We start from the raw sequence: 7432 nt of genomic DNA, 5'->3' as shown, positions 1-7432 counted from the left end.
ATGTACCTAGTTTTCTAAGAACTACATACTTTTCTATTATGATACATAACCAGTTCAATTCAGGCGTAGTTTGAGGAACATTAGGACGAGTATCTGCTGGCCCACTCAATCCCTTAGCTTAATATTAAAGAACTTTTCTAGGGTAAGTTTGAGAGAAGACAGTCACTGTAAGATTTCCGTCTTCATCATCATTTGAGTGTTGAGTTATTATTTATTCCACAGGAATTAATTGACTATTAGTGAGTCTAAATCAGGCGGCAAAAGCAAGCTGTTTTACAGACTGATGGTTGTCTAAAGCCTTAATATTCTGGTAAGTTGCATTTTGTTAAGGTGTTTCTAATGTTTCCTTGAGTACCTGTGTTAGTGCATGGATGTTGCCTATAATATTTTACGTCCCTTCGTATTGAACTATATTGCTCAACAGACAAAATGTTGTGGAAATAAGGTTAGCTAATGTTTACTAATTCCAGTCCACTTCATTCGAATATGACATTTGAAATTCAAGATTAGCTCAAGCGTTTGAATTTAAATTTTTTACCTGAAATATGTTTTTCTTCACGAATGTCGAGTTCTTCATACATGATCAGTTTGACGTACCCTTTATTGGGAGGGAACCTAGTAATTATGCTACTGTTTTTCATTTTTATGTAGTTTTCCTTATTGATTTAAGAATATCCTTGAAGAAATAATCAAATTTTTTTGGCTCTAATATAGCCCTACTTTCTGCAATTTGGATTTACCTAATTACTAAGACTTCCTATTCCTGAAACTAAAGATAACGTTTCTATGAATTCTGATTTAAAAAAATCGTTCCTCAAATAATAACGAATAGTGATATTTTAGGAATATTTTTTGAAGGAAATTTTAAAGTAGAAAAGTTTGATATACTAGTATATCCCAGATTGTCCGGTGAATTCGTATTAACAGGTGGAATTTACTCTGTCATTATAATTCACCTTTTGAAATCACTCCTTGATCTATTATCGCCTCAAATTGTAGAGTGATGAACAAGTTAAGTGCTTTTACTAAGATATTTGGCTGATGAACCAAAAGTACAAAGGGAAATATAGTACTGCTATATTAGGTGATTCTTAATAGATGGTGTGAAGATACGCCATTAAAAACTTGATATCAGCAGCACTCCAAAAGGTCACGTTGATAAAGATACTTTATATACTTTAAAAAAATATTGTATCATACATATATACATGAGTAATATGGACCACCATTGTTATTTGTCAACACAAATTTGTACCTATCCAACTCTATTGAATATTTCTTAACAAAATAATTATTGTTCATTCGTACCATATGTCAACAGAGTAATTTTGCTTTCATTGTATTATTTTTTTTTAGTTATTCGGAAGTATGAAAGTTTAATGATTTTGAAAATGGTAGGGTAAAGTTTTGATTGTCATAAATTCATTCAAAGAGTTAGTAAAGAAGCATTGCTGATAGGTTGGGCAAAATGGACCCATAGTAGCCGCCATCAGTAATTATACATTTTGTTGGATAGTTAGTAGGCTATAATATTCATCTTACGATCATGGCCAGACAGTGTAACATATAACAATACCTTCTTCTTGATACTGCATCGCATACATAATTCTACATAAACCGAGTATAAGATAAAATCTGTCAACAAATTTTCTCTGTAGAATTTCAAAATCTTCCACAGACATAAATTTGAATGTCCTAACATGCACTTAATGGGCTTCTCACTGACATTTTCACGCGTAGTTGCACTCAAAACTTGCACCAACTGGTAAAGCTGTCAACTCACTGTGATAAAATCATCCAATTAAAAAGGCAGTGTCCCCTTTAGGCGAGCGAGTTTACAATATGCGAACTTTCATCTAGGTAAACTAATTGAGTGTGCTGAACAGCAAAGCATACAACATAAAAGTTGTAAGTATGTTCATCTGAACACACAAAAATTCTAATTAATGACCTCTATCAATGTGAAAAATTTGATTAGGGTTTCTTGGACGGAAAACGATATAGGACCAATGTGTCAATTGGTTTCTGCGGTCAAGAACCTTTACATATACTCAGTATTTTAAATCTAGACATAAGAAATCTTTCTTTCGGTGTTCTATAGAAAGAATGTAACCGTGAAAAGTTTAGTGTGCAGACGAAAGGAAAATGTATAGTGCAAGGTTGCCAATTCAGAAAAATAATATTACTGTCATCTTCCACTCCACATGCATAGTTGTCGGTCATGATGTTACAGCAATCTGAACTGGATTGATGTGTGCAAGCAGCATAATCTTGCAAAGGTGATGGTGTAGTATGGCATATGAAACACACGCATCAGTGGTTCATTCGTCGTCTCTACCTTAATGTCGGGAGAGTACCTGGTGCTTCTACAGGAACATGTTTCCTTCCCTTCTGTACCCAGATGGCGACTTTTCTTCTTATTTTCAACACGATGAGGCATCTCTCCATTATTGTGTTTTTGTGCGTCAATGGCTTAATGCACCGCCGTGGTCCCCGTGGAATAGCCGGCCAGATCACATGACCTCACGCCTTTTAATTTTTGTTTGTGAGACCATGTGAAACAGATGATGTACACCACAAATTGCAGCCCCTCTACTACCAATACCTCTACTACTACTATTACTACCAGATTTTACATTTTCAGCTCAGGTTTCAAAATTAAAAGTGTGTCCAAAGACTTTTGACTCACCTTGTAGGCAAAGATAATATCTAATTAAAGGCGGCTCTCTCAGAAACGAATGTCAGACAACACATAGAATATGATATTTAGTAAAAGAGAGAGAGAGAGATTTGAATCAGCTAAATACGTCTCTAAGACTTGCAGAACAGGCTTGTTCAGATCACGGACATGAGATTCACTTGAATGAATTTTGGAAAGTTGTGTCCTGAAGTGGTACTAAAATAAGGAACATTTTTCAATATGGAAAACAGTGAAGGTTACATATATTTTACACGTTTCAAATGTTATGCATCAATCTTCAGCTACCCAAGTGTGGAAGGAATATTTTAGTGAGTGTAATTGTTTGTGAATGTGGCTTATCGTTTCTAACTTCTTCACCAACTTTTCAATTGCTTTTTTCCTATGTCTTCATACTGCCATATTTCCTGTATTAAAACCAAATTAAACAATGAAAAAGGACGTGGCCTGACATTACTTTATTCAAAGGTACCCGTGTATGAGTATGTATATATTCCGTGGGATAAGTAAATTATTGTAATAGTATATTGGTTTTTTCCAGACTTATAATAATAATAATAATGATTGTGAAACATAAGATTTTTATTATTATTTTGTTTAAGTCTGAAACGACTCACTTTCCTATTACGATAATATACTCTGTTAAAATGCATACTTCCTTGTATGGCTGTTAAATTGCATACTTCCTTGTATGTTATTATGGAATCTTGTCTTCTCTGCAGTATTATATTGTTTCCTTTATGCATTATTCATGTTGATAAGAGATGCACTTTGTAAGATTCTATACCGCCTTGGGCTATTACAAAATTTCTCCGCGATTAAAAAGTTGAAGGAAATGATGCGTTCAAGGGAATCTTTATTCTACAAAGAGATAATAGTTCACATGACTCTTTCCTAGATTAGATTCTAGAATTTCCGTTGGGAGTGAAGAAAAATCTGTTAGTTACAATAAAGCTCATTAAGAATTTCAACATTATTTCGTTAATGGAGAAATTGATTTTAAGTTGAAAAATATGTTCCAACAATTTTTGAAAAGATTTCCAAATCCTAATTGCGCTGAGATTATCAAAGTTAAACAGTGTGAGATATTAAGACTTGATACTGATGAAAGTTAGAAGAGAAAGTAACTGTTGGCAGTGAGGAGTTTATCCATTGTCGTGAGGACAATTGAAGAGATAGATAACTCCTGTAAAGAAATTAGGTATTAAGAGTTAACGGGCTCACGCGATAAATACATTTCATCTCTAAGGAAAGAATGCTGAAGTTGCCTGGTAGAGACTGGCTCTTACAATCTATTGTGTCACAGAGTTTAGTTATAGACAAAATTGATTATATTTATACACACGGTATCAGACATGTAACATCGATAGATCTCCGTGGCTATATGGTTAGCGTACGCGCCTTTCAAGAGGGAGACACATTCAATTAGCAGTGGTACTTAATATGGTGCGGATCTCACGTTAAACTGTAGCCTACATTTATGTATCATATAGCCTAGCTGCTGAAAGGGATGCTAAATTCTAAAGGAACCTTTCTAGCTTACAGAAACTTGTGTGCAGAAAGATTACTTTTGCAGCAAATGTAAGGTTACCACTGACTACTTTTATATGAAATGTTTTTGTAGATATGTATTCACTGGTAATATTACTAGAGATGTAATGTAGTGTCAATTATCCAGTCATTTTTTCTAATTCACAAATAAGCTGTACATTACTAGTGCCAATATTGGATTGTTTTTTTGTTTATTTGTGACACCTGTCAGCAGCGTCAACTAGATGCAAACATTTAGTTTCAACTTTCATATACGTATTATAAAAGCATTTTACAAAATCGTATTTATTCAACATTACCATATTTAATAAGGAAATATAATACTGTACGTATGTAACCACTAATTAAAAGAAAAAACATTAAAGTAATTATAATAATAAGCCTACATTTGAGAAATCCTCATTTAAAAAAAAACAGAAAAAAAAACAGGTTTTTAGCTTGAAAACTACATCCTGTTAGATAACATGTACTCTTAAATTGTTGTGTTTTAGCATGCAGTGGATAAAATTTTCAACCTAATGTCATTTTGCGGCAAAATAGTAACTATCTAAACTGGCATTGTCTTCTGAAAGTTCTTTTAACGTTTGCAGACCGCTTAATTGTAATAGCAGTCCACTCCTGTGATGCTCTCGCTTACTGTATATTATCCTAAAGATTTTTTTCTAAGGTTTTGTGCTAAACTAAGTCTAACGTAATCAAGAATAGGATATCAAGGAAACAACATACTGTAAATGGTACACATACTGAAGTGGACTGACTTATGATTTTAAGAAATATCATTGACTTAGTTACTGAAAACAACATAACATTTTCATAAAATTCTGTCTCGTTTTGTTTCAAACAGATTTCTGTGGAATCGTTAACTTTAGCTGAGAATGTGCAATTTATCTCAAATACAATTAAACTTTTCAGATCATCAAATTGTCAGAAGGACATACACATGCAATAGGAATATGAACTACTTTAACTTTGGAATCTTTTAAAATAATATTATTACAACTACTGTTACTTCTCAAACTTAAGAAACACTTTGAAAAATATAACAAATAAGCACAATTAAAGTTTACCACATACATTGTATATTCTATTAAACCAATTGAAGCGATAAAACTAAACATATCAATGAACTTGTGGTGTAAGACGCCAAATGTTAAAAAAAAAAAAAAAAAAAAAAAAACATGTTCCTAAGGGGCCATGAATTTTCCATACTTATATACAGTAACTAAAACTAAATCTTACAGTATGCGCAACTGCAAGATAATTTTCAAACTTAACCCGCATTACACTCGATTTATTAAATGTTAATTCACTTAGGAAATATCGAAAAATTTGCAATTTCACTTGCTCTTCTCCATTTCTATTCTTTCATTCTCATATTTCGTTGTTCCTTTTTCCTTCATGTGGAAACACACTAATTGCCAAGCATGAATATTATCTATTGTGTGTATCTCATTTCGTCGTTGAGGAAATATTGTAAAAGGAACTCCGTTATTCTTACAGATATTCTGCATATAGTGTGTCTTGCAGAAGCAACTATGAAAGTTGCATACTGAATATAATTTTAAAGTAAAAGGTACAAACCAACACACTAAACATTCTTGCTACAACTTCTTAAGCTAAATCATACTCTGTTTCAGTGATTAATGAAACATTTTCTTCTGAAATAGGAATACAATACTGAGACGTTTTCGGAAAACTTCACTGATAGAAAAGTCATTCCCAGAATAAACTACTCCTTGTAGACTTGCCATAAGAAATAATTTATGTCATACATTAGGGCTATTAATGAAATATTCATTTATAAGTTAAAAATAAAATAGCATCACTGGTATTTTACAAAACTGTAAAGAAAAAAAAAAGACTCCAAGAGTAAATTACCCCTTGTGAATATTTTCATGTAATTGATTTATGCAACATTATAAGAATAATATGAAATATTTATTTATGAAATATAAACAAAATGGAATGACTCGTTATTGAGAAAATCCTTTCGAAAAACTCATCCTCAAGAATAAGCTACCCTTCGTAGATTTTTGAGCACAAATAAGTTATACTATATTGTGAGTTCTTCGTATTTATGAAATATGAAGAAAATCGCTTGAGTCGCTCTTGATAAAAATCATCCAACATGAACTCACTTGCAGGAATAAACTATCGTTTGCACATTTTTAGTACAAACGAGTTATGCTTTATTATCATTTATTAATTAAATATTTATTTATGACGTATGAACAAAATCGCCTGAGTCGTATTTGAGAAAATCATCCGAAAAAAAAGCACCTCCACAAGAAACTATCCTTCTTAAACTTTTTGAGGACAAACGAGTTATATCACATACTCGTGTTGTTAATGAAATATTTATTTATGACATATGAGCAAAATCGCCAAAAGCGTTTCTGATAAAATCGCCCGAAAGAAAACTCAGCCCCAAAACTTAACTACCAACTTTTCTTGGTTTTTACCAGTGAAATGGTTTGTACCACATGATGAGGTTGTTTTTACTAAATTGATTTATGAAATACAAAATTGTTAGCTGCTTTTTGAGGAAATAACAATTTTTGATTTTTTCCTTAATTAACTACCCTTATTTTTAGAGATAGAAAGCAAAGTCTAGGACGTCTCCTGAATGAACACAAAGGACTTAAAATGAAATCTTTGAGTTTTACGTCCCACGGTTATGCCGGTTAGGCTAAAGAAGACGATGATGATGAGAGATGAGTGAAATGGTGGAATGAAGAAAGTGGGAGGAAACGGGAGATCCCCGAGAAAACCCACGAGCACGGTGTTTGTCCACCACAAAGTTCACTTGGCGGGGGTTGGGATCGAACCCGGGACCCCAAGCACCAGAGGTGAACGCTCTACCACTGAGCCACCGCGCCCCAAACAAAGGACTTAAGTATAAAATTTGGTTGAGATACGTTGAACGGTATGGTCTCTAGGTGAGTGTACATCAAGACGAACAGATGAACAGACGAACAAACGGTTAATTAAAAAAAAAAAACTTTTTTTTTGTATCTGTGGTCCATGAAACGTATAAATCCGTTGAAATCTCAAATTTGATTTGTTCACGATCACCAATTTTTCCCATCTCTTTTCGTCACTCAAAAATGAAAATGTTACCTGAATGTAACAGGGTTTTCGGTAAGATGACAAAAAAGAAAAAAAAAACTTTAAATGAAAGTG

The sequence above is a fragment of the Thermobia domestica genome, chromosome 9, assembly GCF_964235325.1.
Source record: "Thermobia domestica chromosome 9, izTheDome1.hap1.1, whole genome shotgun sequence".
Classification (NCBI taxonomy): Eukaryota; Metazoa; Arthropoda; class Insecta; order Zygentoma; family Lepismatidae; genus Thermobia; species Thermobia domestica.
Note: the sequence above shows the minus strand (reverse complement) of the source record.